Genomic DNA, 15367 nt, shown 5'->3' on the forward strand with positions numbered 1-15367 from the left:
AATTTTATCATACATGTATTCAACTGATTTCCACAACAGTCAAGATACAGGCAGTTCCATCACAAATTTCCCACATGATTCTCTTTTTTGGATGATCTATTTTTTTGTGGGGTGGAGACAGGATTAGCATAGCTATAAATGCAGAGAAAAAAATCAATCTGTTAAGTCATTCATAAACTGAGAAGTTTTAGAGAATAGGATTGTAGGGAGGAGAAATTTTTTGCCTTTTATACTGTCTACTCTACTGTAATGTTTGATTTATTTTTTTTTTTACAATGAACATGTATCACTTGTTTTTTTTTGCATTGGGTCTTTGTTGCTGCATGCGGGCTTTCTCTAGTTGCAGCGAGCAGGGGCTACTCTTCGTTGCGGTGCGCGGTCTTCTCATTGCAGTGGCTTCTCTTGTTGCAGAGCATGGGCTCTAGGCACACAGACTTCAGCAGTTGCAGCATGTGGGCTTCAGTAATTGTGGCTTGTGGGCTCTAGAGTGCAGGCTCAGTAGTTGCGCACATGGACTTAGTTGCTCTGTGGCATGTAAGATCTTCCTGGATCAGGGCTCAAACCCATGTCCCCTGCATTGGCAGGCAGATTCTTTTTTTTTTTTTTGTGGTACGCGGGCCTCTCACTGTTGTGGCCTCTCCCGTTGCGGAGCACAGGCTCCGGACGCGCAGGCTCAGCGGCCATGGCTCACGGGCCCAGCCGCTCCACGGCATGTGGGATCTTCCCGGACCGGGGCACGAACCCGTGTCCCCTGCATCGGCAGGCGGACTCTCAACCACTGCGCCACCAGGGAAGCCCCTGAGGAGTATAATTTTAATGTTGTGTTTTAAAATCACATTACAGTACTACATTATTCCTTTTATTATTGGCCAAAGAAGTACTGTTAGCACTTGGTATAGACTCAGAATAACTCAGAGAACAACTTTGTGATGGTCACAGTTTTCCAAAGGTGAAGTGGATTGTCCCAGAAGGTCAGTGAGTTCTCCATCTAGTAATCATAATTCAAACAGATGCTAAAGGCCCATTCGTGGCAGAATTTTGAAGAGGAGAGCCAGGCATCAGAAATATGGTCAGTAGGGCTTCCCTGGTGGCGCAGTGGTTGAGAGTCCGCCTGCCGATGCAGGGGACACGGGTTCGTGCCCCGGTCCGGGAGGATCCCACATGCCGCGGAGCGGCTGGGCCTGTGAGCCATGGCCGCTGAGCCTGAGCGTCCGAAGCCTGTGCTCCGCAACAGGAGAGGTCACAGCGGTCAGAGGCCCGCGTACCGCGAAAAAAACAAAAAGAAATATGGTCAGTTAAGGTCTTTTCCAAAGCTGAGATTCTATCGTGGGTAAAGAGTATTGGATCCAGACCCAAAAAACCTAAGATTAAGCTCTGGTTTCTAAGGTATAATTTTGGGAGTCACACTAAACCTGTTTCATCATTTTGTAAATGGAATGATAATATAACAGTGCTTTGTAAATGGTAAAAATACTATCTGAATAATATTATTTATAATCATTTGAGGATAATGCAAGGGATATTGAGTTAAAACCTTAACAGAAGTTATTTAAGCCAGCCATTAAGCAGACTTCTGAATGGTAAGGATCACAGAACCCGTTTTCCAGAGAGGTGGTGGAATTTTAACATGACATATAATTCTCAGTCTCTGGGATGATTTAGATATAGTCTTGATTGTGAACAAGAAGCTGAATTGTGATTTATGTGGCACTATTTCTTAGTTGTTAGAAATACTAGGAAGAAGAAGAGCAAAATGACCTTTTACTGCTCATGTTAAAGTGTTATCAAACACTTATCATTCAAGCATATTTAACCTTCTCTCTTATAACAAGCACAGTGTAGGCAGTTTAACATCATTTGAAAAATAACAGATGCAGTAGGAACTTGACAGTGTGCTCCTGACAAGAGCTCCAAAGAGGCAAACCAAAGGCCTGGGCCCTACAGCTGAATTTATTGCTACCCAATATAACAGTTCTTAACTTCAAATTACTGATTTTTAAAATGGGGGTTTGGGATTGTTGAACTAAAATAGCTATTAAAATTTCAGTTTGAGGGACTTCCCTGGTGGCCCGGTGGTTAAGAATCCATCTTGCAATGCAGGGAACACCGGTTCGATCCCTGGTCGGGGAACTAAGATCTCACATGCTGCAGGGCAGCTAGGCCCGCATGGCAACTAAGCCTGCGTGCTGCAACTACTGAGCCCATGCACCACAACTAGAGAGGCCGTGCACTGCAACTACTGATCCCATGCACTCTGGAGCCCACGCACCACAACTAGAGAGAAGCCTGCATGCCGCAACGAAAGATCCCACGTGCTGCAACTAAGAGCCAACAGAGCCAATAAATAAATATTTTTTTTAAAATTTCATTTTGAATATTATATTAGGTTTCTAAGATAACAGACCTTTTCACAATTATGTGAAAACCTACCTATTAAGCAAAACCCCTATCACAATATCAATCCTTCGTCATCTTTCAAATCTCCTTTCTCTTATTATACTGATGAGACTATCTACAAAACAGCCAAATCTATATCCATCCATAATTAGTTCACAACACACAAAAAAGGAAAGAAGTCCCATAGTTCAGTCATGCACACTCTCAGATTTTAAATATTCTCTCTAAAATGACAAATACTTATCAATCTATGTATCTTTTCAAATAAGCTATTTCTGTGAAATAAATGAGGATTGTTCAAGTACAAAGAAATTGCTATGTAATTGTTTAAATAGATTTTTGTAGGTTGGTTGGTTGAAGGGCACTTTTATTTTCCTTTACTTAAACCTCGCTGCCCAAGAGCCAACAGTCCTAGTGTCAGGACATTTTATGTGGGTTACAATTTAAGTCAGTACTTTATGGAAGAATTTTTTTTTAAATTTATTTATTGTATTTAATTTTGGCTGCACTGGGTCTTTGTTGCTGCATGCGGGCTTTCTCTAGTTGTGGCGAGCGGGGGCCACTCTTCGTTGCAGTGCACGGGCTTCTCATTGCGGTGGCTTCTCTTGTTGTGTAGCACGAGCTCTAGGCGCACAGGATTCAGTAGTTGTGGCTCGCAGGCTCTAGAGTGCAGGATCAGTAGTTGTGGCGCACAGGCTCTGCGACATGTGTGATCTTCCCAGACCGGGGCTCGAACCCGTGTCCCCTGCATTGGCAGGTGGATTCTTAACCACTGCACCACCAGGGAAGCTCTCAAGCTGACATTTTAATTAAGATGGATGCTTCTGTCTTCTGGTGCCTCCATACTGATGCTTGCCTCCCCAAACGGAGAACTCAGGATATCTGTAATTCTCTTCTCTGCCCACCTATCCCACCCTTTATGCCTCAATAACAAGGTGACTATCAAAATACAAAAGATTTAATACAGCTATAATCACTATTCCTTAGGCCAAGTGTTTTGGCAGATTTCTAGATTCTGAGAGTAAATGGGGAAATTTACATATGAATTTTATGGTAAATGATTATATTTAAAATATTAAAATATAATGAAGAGCTTAATAAAATCTAATACTTTAACACGACCCAGCAACCAACCCAGGAAATCATGTCTTCCCATGCAAAGTTCACAAACACAGCTATGAATCCATTTCAGGTTGAGAGAGAAATTGGGAAGACCGATCTTCTGAATATTTTCACAGCTACTGCTTCCGAAAAGTGGTGCTCCTTGTAAGAAAAGGATAGAACAAAGATCTTAATGTTGCAGGTCTGAAAGACATCCACATCAAAACCAGGTATAGTGGTCCCAACCCGAGCAGCTGGCAAACTGCAGGATGGATGTGGGCACTCTTCTGCCTAAGAAAATCTGAATCAAACACTTTGCATCTGATTCTCCATGTGAGCTTTTTATGCAAACTTCTAAAGTGCAAGGAATCCTGGGGTGGAAGAGCTATTCTGAGAGATTTCACATAGTTCATGTAATTAGGGAAACCACTTCCTTTGATTTTAAGTGTTCAAAACAGCTGAATTTCTCCTATCAAAGGCACTCTGTGATTTGGGTCATCTCTTTTACTTTCTCTTTCATGTTTCTCAGGATGAGAGGTGAAGCTGGAGAGCACATTATTTAGGGGAAAAAAAGATCGTGCTTTTTGTTTTAGAGATTGAACTTACACTATTCAAAAGACTGTCATTTAGACTCTCCCTTTCTTTCTCACCCTCTGTCTCTTTCCTTCCCTATCGAGGCTCTCTGGTAGCTACAGAGAACACAAAACAAAATGTCAAGGTAAGGTGGATGGAAAACTGTCATATTGTTGCAAAAGGATTCTAATGTTCATGTTTGGGTTTAAAATATAATTAGAAAGAACTGTAACCTGCAGGCTCTTGATCTCCATATTATGTGTTTTTGTTGTTCTAACAGTTGAAAGACAAGAGAGACAGAGAGACAGAGAAAGAATGGAGAAAAGGAGACCATTCCCGCCTCCCAAAAAAGCACAAGCCACCAGTAGCAAAGAGTGTAAAAGAAACTACCACCCTGTTCTTTTCCTATATTCCTGGAGTATTCTTTTCCCCGAAAAGTAGAACACTGGCTATGCAATGAGGTAGTTCATACTGCTTTTGCTATACCTAATCTTAGCCCTGGATGCTGTTGAGGTTTTCAGTACAACTTATTCTAAAATACCTTTGTCAGTTTAATGCACAGTTAGGTTTGCCAGTCAAAATACAAATTAAAAGAGGTAAAAAATAATTCACCATTTACCATCCACTTTGATGTCCATATTTCTACTGAATGCAAAGCAAGATGAACAATAAAGTATACGGCACAATCTCTAAGATTTTAGTTATTTAAATTTTAGTTAATTAAAATTCCAGATGGTTAATAAAACTAGGAATATTGTCAGTCATATCAAGGAAAGAGGGTTTTGAACCATATGAATAAAATGTGACAAAATTCTCTAAAGTGACAACAGTCCCACTTGTATTCATTATATTTGATCTTTACAATTCAAAGCAAATACAACTAGGCAGGAGTTATGCCCATACTATAGGTGAAGAAACTAAGTTCCCGGGAAGTTAGCTGACTTGCCCAACATCCCAGTTAATAAGAGCAAAGTAAGAACAGATCTAGAACTTTAAACAGAGAATAGGGCATGATCTTCAATGGTTCAGGATCCTAAATTTCTCTTATCACGGTTTGAAAATCACATTAACTTTCTGGCAAATATATCACATTTTAACTCATAATAAACCAAATCTAAAATGTCCTTCCCTTAAGCCATATCTTCCTCACCTTCTGCCTACACTTAGCTCCTCACAGTCTATGTATAAGATTTTTCATTTCCATCTGTTGGTTCATTGCTCTCATCCATTGAAATCTTTTCAGGTTCTTGTTCTTACCAAGCCTTTCAACATGTCACCTACTTTTCCTACTATCATACTAAATGAATCAGATGCTACCTAAATTATTAAAGTAAGTGTTAAGAAGGATGTGAGTAAATGTATTTAATTTAATTCCACAAGGATTAAATGCTCTTTATGTCTTTCGGACATGTAAAAGCATGTACAAATTCACCTAATTTGAACATGGAAACTTTAATTCAATATTTTTATTTCAGTACCAGATAAACTTTGCCTTCCAAGTTGTAATCCATCCTCTTTGTTCCTATCACTATTATTGCCCTTAGCTTATTTTTTATCCAAAATGTATTGAACACTTACTGTATGCCAAGCATTGTACTGAAAACCTTTAATTCCCTCAAAGGTACTCTGCGACAGGTCATATTAGTATTCTCACCCTAGAATGAGGAAATCAGGACACAAAAAGCTTGTTGAAAGACCAAGCTAGTCAAGTGATTGAACTAGGGATTCCAAGAAGAGTCTGACTCCAGAACCCACACTTTACACCACTGCCTCTGTACTGAAGGTATCTATTTACAAGTTCATCTCTCCTAGATCAAATGTAAGATCCCCATGGGTTCTCCAACTTCCAGCACAGTTCTGGCATATACTAAGTCCTTAAATATATGGCTATATGGCTTCTGAATTAAGTTGAAGCCATAGCACACTAAGGATGGAGAGGGTTCTACAGCCTAAATAAAAGAAGGCTTTTAAAAGGGCATCATAACTGTCTCCAAATATCTGAAAGGCTGCAGATGGCAGAGGTGTCAAACCTAATTTATATGGCTCCAGCAGACAGTACTAGAACCAATGGGCAGAGTTAAAAGGTAGCAAATTCTAACTAAAACCAACAAAGGCCTTTAAAAGAGGGCAGTGCAAAAGAAGAAAGGGTGTCTTAGTGTAAGTTCCAATTACCAGAGGTATTTAAAGCGTCCAGATAACCAGATGATAGGGAAAATCATCCCATAATGAGAACCTCTGGTTAGGGGAGATCAGTGCTTCCTAAATGCCAATGTCAGTCCACTGACCTGTTACATCAGGGATAATTATTTAAACACACACACACACACATGCGCACGGCTAGGTTCTATTCTGGAACTACTAAATCAGAATTCTTGGAAGTAGGGTCAAGCTACGTGTATGTTAACAAGCCCACCAGGTCATTTTGATGTGCAGACAAAATTAGTAAAACAGGACTGTGAGATCCTTTTCAACTTTTAAGTTTCTGTAATTTTATGAAGGTATGCTCTCAACTGTCTCTTCATTTTATGACCGTACTTAACATTCTCAAGCCCTACAGATGCTATAGTCCCCAAATGCCCTCACTCTGCATCAAACTCTAACCTCGTCTCTCCTTCCACGAAGTCCTTTCTGTTACAGTTACTGTGAGAGAGCTTCTTCCAGGAAGTTAGCATCAATTTGGAGTTTCCAAATTGTGCATCATCTCTCTACATGTTACCCAATCTGTTTTCAGATCGTATCCACTTTTATTACTGTGGATAAAAATAATGACATCAGCTCTATGGGTAAAGGACTTAAAAGTTTTCATTGCTTTACTACTATACAGTCTTCTAAAATTCAGGATTCACATGTAAATTATGTATACTTCACTAAACTTGCCCTCTTAAAATAGTCAGATATTTAGGTAAAGCATTTCAAAATATTGCTCCCTAAATTTTATATATCTCCATCACTTGCTTAATAGAGAAACACTTACTGAGGACTCTATAGAAATGAGCCACGGTTTTGGAGGTTTCCCTGGTGGCTCAGCGGTTGAGACTCCTCCTGCCAATGCAGGGGACACGGGTTCCAGCCCTGGTCCTGGAAGATCCCACATGCCACGGAGCAACTAAGCCCGTGTGCCACAACTACTGAGCCTGCGCTCTAGAGCCCGCGAGCCATAACTACTGAGTCCGGGTGCCACAACTACCGAAGCCTGCGTGCCTAGGGCCCATGCTCCACAACAACAGAAGACACCACAACGAGAAGCTCGTGCACCACAACAAAGAGTAGACCTCGATCGCTGCAACTAGAGAAAGCCCGTGTGCAGCAACAAAGACCCAACGCAGACAAAAAAAAAAAAAGTAAAAAAAAAAACGAGCCACCGTTTTCAATCAATAAATATTTTTGAGTACCGACTATAAATAAAGTACCACTGGGAGCTCTGAGATGGAAGAGATAAAAAGAGACACTGTATATTTCTAACATTTGTTTAAGGCTTACTGTGTGCTAGGCACTGGGCTAAATGCTTCTTGTGTTATCTAATTCCTTAAACGAGCCTATGAGAGAGCTACCAATCTTATCTACAGTTTCTAATAGAGTGAGATTTAGTGGTTAATTAACTTGCCCTGGGTCAAAAAGCTAATAAGTAGAACAGCTGAGATAGATTCAAACGCAGGACGACCACCTCCGAGCTGTACTTCCAGCCACTACAGGACGCTGAGCCTGTACTTCTAACCACTATGCTACACATACTGATGGGGTAGAGGAAAGTCTTACAAAAGCAACCTAAGTGCTCAGTAGAGGTGTAAACAGACTTCTGTGAAAACAGAGGGACATTTTAACTCCCCTGGGAGGAGGGGAGGAGAGGAAGAAGAGCTTTGAAGGAGGGGTATTTTAAGGACAACAGGCCTCTGACAGGCTGGGAGCAGGTAGAAATGCATTTCAGCTGGAGGCAGGAAAGCACATTGCCAATTTGGAGAACGTCCTGTCCTCTCATGAAGCTGAGATACAGCCTGCATGAGTGGAAAGTAGCATAAGAGGCTGAAGAGTTTTACTGGGAGTGAACTTTCTTAAAGCGGGCTAATGTTATATATTTTTTTAAATGTGCACTTTAAAAAAAATCTTATTCCTTGTATTATTTACTTATTTATTTATTTAGGCTGAGGGGCTTGTGGGATCTTAGTTCCCCAACCAGGGATCGAACCCGGGCCCCCTGCAGTGGAAGCTGGGAGTCCTAACCACTGGACTGCCAGGGAATTCCCCAATGTCATATTAAGGAGTTAGAATTTATTCTATAAGTAATGGAGAACTATCAAAAGTGTCTGGTGCAGAAATGACATGATCTGACCTGGTGAGTTTTTTGTCTGTTTGTTTGTTTTGGTATCCATACGGTAGATGGATTAGAAAGGGAAAATAGATACTGGAAGGAGAGGGAATAATGACTTGTATTAAGGGAAGCAGAGATGGAATAAGGGAGCACCAATTCCAAAAAATCTTTCTATTGTCAACAAAATGTACATGGTTGAGAACACAACTAGATGAACACTCATTTCCTTAGGAGCCCTGTCCTTCCATTCCAGGGAACTTGTTTCGGAATCTATTCGATTAGAGATGAAAATTCCACTGGGGAGTGTTGGGGGTGAGATCAGGGATACCTCCAGGAAACCGGAGAATTAGAATTAGTCCTGGTTGCAAACTGCTCTTAAGACACAGGAGAGGACATGAAATCATATCAAACTAGTTAGCTGCCATCCTTACCACTGCTTCTGTTCCATCTTATTAATTCTTAAAACTTGTTCCTTTCCCAAATCTTTGCTTTGTAACCAATCTAAAGGCTACCTGAGGGTTCACAGTACTGAGTGTGTCTGAGCAGACCCTCAGAGAACTTGCCTCCTACTATAGCCTCCTGCCACCTTTCTGTATTTCTACATTTGAGTTTTTTGAGTTTTATTCTTCTTTGATTAAAATATTTTCTCTTAAGAGTATCTATATGCCACACAATTTCCTAGCTGAAATGAAGAATTCTGCCTAGCTTTTTGGCTTACAAAACAACAGGCAATATAAATTAACTGTCATTAATTGATACTCATTTTGAAAGACTAATGATTTTGAAAACAAGTATTTGTATATATAAACAAGTTTAATGGTTCCTATCTCTAAATAGTTTATTTTTCACTTCACCTCAAAATGAAATCATCGAATTCCTAAGCAACTCTTTCCCTACCTCTATCACATTAGGTATCCATGGCAACATGTCCTGAAAAATTGGTACACTGTGACATTTCATTGCTTAATGGAGCACCTAATGTCAATTACTATATATGCAACTTTACATGTGTATGTATTACTCAATCTCCTTTAGATTCTATAAGACATATACCATAGTCTCTGAATTCCCTGGAGACAATGCATTATCTCCTCTGGGGTAAAAGCCAGAGTAGAAAAACAAAATGAGTGTATGCACAAGGATGATTTGAGACCTTTGGGCTGCCGCTGGTTCTGCTATTTCCACCGAGTTAGAACACACAGCCAAGGGTTTGATCTAGGCAGACAAAAACTCTGCACAGATGCCACTACCATGTGAAGTAATTATCATCCCTAAGAAATCGCATACACATTGTTTTCAAAGGGGCTGAGAGACAAGTCAAATTCTGTTTCTGACAGTATCCTATTTGTTTTAGACATAGCCACATGTTTCAGTAGAGTTTTGGCAGCTTCTAAAATCTTGTCAAACTCTGAATCCCGGCGCACTTAAAATCTTTGTTTTACCCTGATGTGATGATATTCCAGCAGCAGTAACAATCATCAGCCTGACTTCTTCTCTCATCGACGACTTCATCTTATCTCCTAGATAGGCGGTGGCAGTGGACAGAAATGCAAAGCCCGTTCCACGAGGGCACTTGCCTAGCAACGTGCTCAGCACTGTCCTAGCCCCATCATACCTGAACTTGGTACCTCGGTTAACTAGCAGGCTCTGGATGGGGTCCAACAAATTCTTGTGTCGTATTTAATTCTCTTTAGTGAGTGTGCATTTAAATTTTAGAACTGGAAAGATTCAATAATTCTATTTTTTAACCCTCTCTTTTACAGAGGAGGGAACCAGAAAGGTGAAGGGACTCATTCTAAGAGTCTAGGGTAAAAATATGAATTCCACTCTCTCCTTGACAGCATTAAAATATCGATGTAGCTTCATAACCATTTTTAGTGTGTGTGTGATAGTGATGGAAATTCAGTGGATATCATCTCAAAGCAGTTCTTCATTAGGCAAATATATATTGTCTATAAGCTGCTTTATTTTTTCCACGTCAGTAATTATGGATTGAGATCATCGTTTTCCATAGCAGCTTAATTTTCACTGAATGGGAAAACCAGAATTCGTTGACCCAGTTCTCTATTGTTGAACATTTAGATCGTTTCTAATTTTTCATGACTATAAAAACATCACTGTATATTTATCAGATGTACTTGTTTGCCCATAAGCTCAGCACATATTCTTAGTCGGGAAATGCCTGGGTCAAAAAGTATGCCCATTTTGATACAGAATAATACACAGATGCAATTTAGAAATATGTCAGCTTAAGCTTCTACCAATAATTTAAGAGTATCCATTTCCCCAGCCCCCTCAACAGTAGTGAAAATTTACATAGGTTTTTATCGTCATCAACAGTAAATAGTCTATTTTTGGTGAAATGTCTCTTCGTGTCCTTTTTATACTAGTGTGTTTGGCCCTGCTTTAGTTCTTTACCATGTTAGTTACATGGGTTTCAATTCTAATTTCTGATTATGTATAAATTTTGACAAGGCAATTTCAACTTAATTTTAATAAGTCAAATATAGATAAATCATCCAGTAAAGTGGATCAGTCCAAGATCCCTTAATGAAAGCATTTGTGAGAGCACAAGTGTAACAGTTTGAACATAAAATATATAGTCAGAGCCCTGGGCTTGGATTCTAGCAGGCTACCTATAAACCAGATGATCTCAGGCAAGTTATTTAATTCTGTCTCAGTTTCCTCATATGTAAAACTGATACTGACGTATTTCATGGATTCTAAGATGTACATTTATTTCTTCAGATATCACTGAAATCAAGGTTGTATTGCAGCTGGTGGTCATCTTGCAGTTTTCATTGGCAGCATTCTTAGTGGTGCATAAAATAATGGCTCATTTTAAACTGAAGGCATTTTAGACTTGATGAGATGTGGTAGTGCCTACCTCACAGAGTTGTGGTGAGAATGAAATGAAATAACAAATGTATGAGCTTACCCTCCCCAGTAAACACTCCAGAAATGTTACTATTTATTGACATAGTGTCACCTATTTCTGTAACTCTGTTTTCAATGTTTAAGATTTCTAAAATTGAGTTGAAGAATGTTTACAGTTCTCTGAAGCACATTTTATTATAAAACAGTTGAAAATTTTTCATTTTAAAATTATCACAGATAAAACAGGTTCTTGTTTAATGGAATTTAAAGGAAATTCTATTTGATCAGGAAACGATCTATCATTTTGAACTTTCAGGAAAGAATCAGCCTGCTAAGATCCTAAAATCATGATCTTAGACACAGTCTCCAAATAGCTGTGGGAGAAATAATGCAAAGAACGGCATGAAAACTTTTAATTAAAGTCAATGTGGGCTCCCCTGGTGGCACAGTAGTTAAGAATCCGCCTGCCAATGCAGGGGACAAGGGTTCGAGCCCTGGTCCGGGAAGATCCCACATGCCGCGGAGCAACTAAGCCCATGCGCCACAACTACTGAGCCTGCACTCTAGAGCCCGCGAACCACAACTACTGAGCCCATGAGCCACAACTACTGAGCCTGTGTGCCACAACTACTGAAGCCCACACGCCTAGAGCCTGTGCTCTGCAACAAGAGGAGCCACCGCAATGAGAAGCCCGCGTACCGCAACGAAGAGGAGCCCCCACTCACCGCAAACAGAGAAAGCCCACACACAGCAACGAAGACCCAACGCAGCCAAAAATAAAATTATAAATAAATAAATAAAGTCAATGACCATAATGTTTTCCATCTGCTACTCTGTCAAAGGATCTTTTGCAGATGCATAAACCCAAACCAAGCTGCTTCTTGGGAGCTGCAATTAGAAAACTACCATGAGAAGAAAACTGGAGAGGGCATCAAGGAGGCGTGTGAGATAAACCTAGTATCAGAGGAAAAAATAAAACTTCCCCTTGTTATTTCAATAGTTTTCATAAAATTTTTGCCTCTAAATTAATTCATTATATTTCTCTTGTTAGAATCAAAAAGAAATTTATAACTAGGTGTGGGAGGTCTTCAACTAGGTACGCTTCAGTTAAGAGAGGTCCAGTTGCGTACGCGTATGGTGGAAGCCAGGAAGGTATGGATTCAAATTCGAGTTCTACCACTTACTATGTGACTTGGGGCATATAAATTCACTTCTCTCCATTGCTTCACCTGTGTATTGGTAGTAACCCCTAACTCACAGGGGTGTTACCTATGCACACAGAGTGCTGGTATAAGGGAAGAGTTCAATAAAGGATTGTACATATTATTATTAGTTGCTCTGTATAAATTATGGGGTTTCTGACTTCATCTCTTAATGCCTTTGTCCTAATTTAGGATAAACTTTACTAACATTATATTCCAAACTAACATATACATTTCTGTATCCCTGTCCCCATGCTCATCTCATTTAGGAATTAGGCGTTTTTTTAAAAAAGCTTCCCCAAGAAAGAAGGTCTGGTTTGTTACTAAATATGTACATTTTAGCTTCTTATCATATTCACACCAGTTCCCATCATCTTTCTTCCCCACGACTCTCCAAAATGTAAACATGCTTGTTTTTGGCTGGGATCCTAAATTTGAAAGATGCTGCTAATTCTTTTCTAAAGGTCACCTTTTTAACAGAATCCTCAGAAAAGCAAAATTTCTGTTTCCAAATAGTTATCAAAGTATTTTTCTTCTCTTCCCCCATTGTGAATAGCAGAGCAAGTCTTAAGAAAAGGGGTGAGAGAGTAGCAAGTCATTATTTGAATTATTTAAATATCAACAGAATGTTTAAATGAGGGAGGAAATGGAATGAGGAAAAGGGAATCCAACCTCCAGAGAGTTTACCATCAGTGTAGATCCATCCATCCATCTCTTCCTTCCTTCTTAGACTCACTGAGGTAATTAGAAGGAAATGACCACTGGGTGGTCCTCTGCAGTGGAAATTTGCTTTCTTATTCCTTGTTTCATTCATTTCATGATCAAAATCCTGATGTTTCATTCATTTCATGATCAAAATCCTGATGTTTACTGCTAATCCCTATTTCCCGGTGCATGTCCGAAGAAAACCACAAAACCAACCCAGATAGGATTGTGGTTTGACGAGAAAATAAATGTCCACTCCAAAACCACCGGGTTGTCACATAAGTGAAGGATCCTGGTAGGCTCTATTTCATTTTCTAAAATTCAGAAAGCACAAACCTCCTACTTGTTGCAGTGGCCACCACCAGAGTTGAACATGTGGATGCTGCCTATCAATATTTATCCTGTTTTTCTAAGCAAACCCTACTGCCCAAAATAGTGTGCGAGAGCATCTGCAATCCGAGCACTTCTCATTCTCCTTCCTTCTGGACTGACAGTAAGAACAGGAAATGAATACTCTCTTTGTAAAGAAGCTTGCTTTGCTTTTGCACAGCAAAGGAAACCATAATCAAGACCAAAAGACAACCCTCAGAATGGGAGAAAATATTTGCAAATGAAGCAACTGACAAAGGATTAATCTCCAAAATTTACAAGCAGCTCATGCAGCTCAATAACAAAAAAACAAACAACCCAATCCAAAAATGGGCAGAAGACCTAAATAGACATTTCTCCAAAGAAGATATACAGAATGCCAACAAACACATGAAAGAATGCTCAACATCATTAATCATTAGAGAAATGCAAATCAAAACTACAATGAGATATCATCTCACACCAGTCAGAACGGCCATCATCAAAAAATCTAGAAACAATAAATTCTGGAGAGGGTGTGAAGGAAAGGGAACACTCTTGCACTGCTGGTGGGAATGTGAATTGGTTCAGCCACTATGGAGAACAGTATGGAGGCTCCTTAAAAAACTACAAATAGAATTACCATATGACCCAGCAATCCCACTACTGGGCATATACCCTGAGAAAACCAAAATTCAAAAAGAGTCATGTACCAAAATGTTCATTGCAGCTCTATTTACAATAGCCAGGAGATGGAAACAACCTAAGCACCCATCATCGGATGAATGGATAAAGAAGATGTGGCACATATATACAATGGAATATTACTCAGCCATAAAAAGAAATGAAATTGAGCTATTTGTAATGAGATGGATAGACCTAGAGTCTGTCATACAGAGTGAAGTAAGTAAGAAAGAAAAAGACAAATACTGTATGCTAACACATATATATGGAATTTAAGGGAAAAAAATGTCATGAAGAACCTAGGGGTAAGACAGGAATAAAGACGCAGACCTACTGGAGAACGGACTTGAGGATATGGGGAGGGGGAAGGGTGAGCTTTGACAGGGCGAGAGAGAGTCATGGACATATACACACTAACAAACGTAGTAAGGTAGATAGCTAGGGGGAAGCAGCCGCAAGGCACAGGGATATTAGCTCGGTGCTTTGTGACAGCCTGGAGGGGTGGGATAGGGAGAGTGGGAGGGAGGGAGACGCAAGAGGGAAGACATATGGGAACATATGTATATGTATAACTGATTCACTTTGTTATAAAGCAGAAACTAACACACCATTGTAAAGCAATTATACCCCAATAAAGATGTTTAAAAAAATAAATAAATAAATAAATAAAATAAAATTGTGAAAAGCTACACATTTATAATGATACTTAAGAGATAAAGGCTAATATGTAATGTAATAAAAAGTTATAATACCAAGGAAAAAAAAAAAAAAGAAGCTCGCTTTGTTACTTTGGACCATCACCACTGGAGTATCACAACATTATCTCTTTCTTGCCCATGCCCGTCATTCTTTTCCCTGCCCCAACTATAAAGTATGAAACCCCACATTCTATACCCTAATTTATATAAGCCCTATATAAGTGCCATGGCAAAAGCATCACACAAAGCTCTTTTAAACAATATATATTTAGAGACAATGCCTCATTCTTTGGATTAAACATATTAAAATTCCATAAAGAAATGTAATTATACTGCTTCCAAGCATTTGCTTTTAATCATTCTTTGAGGTATAATTTTCTGTTCATTTATAATGTACAGATTACTGCAAAACAGAAATGGAAAGCATACATCCCTCAATCTAGAAAATTAAAAGGAAATCAAGAAAAGAAAGCTTT

General features: G+C 39.5%; 1 protein-coding gene across 4 annotated transcripts in view; it reads right to left on the reverse strand.

Annotated features, from left to right (window-relative positions):
- Positions 1-15367, reverse strand: part of MAP3K20 (mitogen-activated protein kinase kinase kinase 20) — a 176259-nt gene that overhangs the window by 119898 nt on the left and 40994 nt on the right. The window lies entirely within an intron of this gene.

Source organism: Delphinapterus leucas, chromosome 8 (assembly GCF_059928025.1).
Source record: "Delphinapterus leucas isolate spDelLeu-1000000601 "Yukka" chromosome 8, BTC_Dleu_Yukka2, whole genome shotgun sequence".
In the NCBI taxonomy this organism is placed as follows: Eukaryota; Metazoa; Chordata; class Mammalia; order Artiodactyla; family Monodontidae; genus Delphinapterus; species Delphinapterus leucas.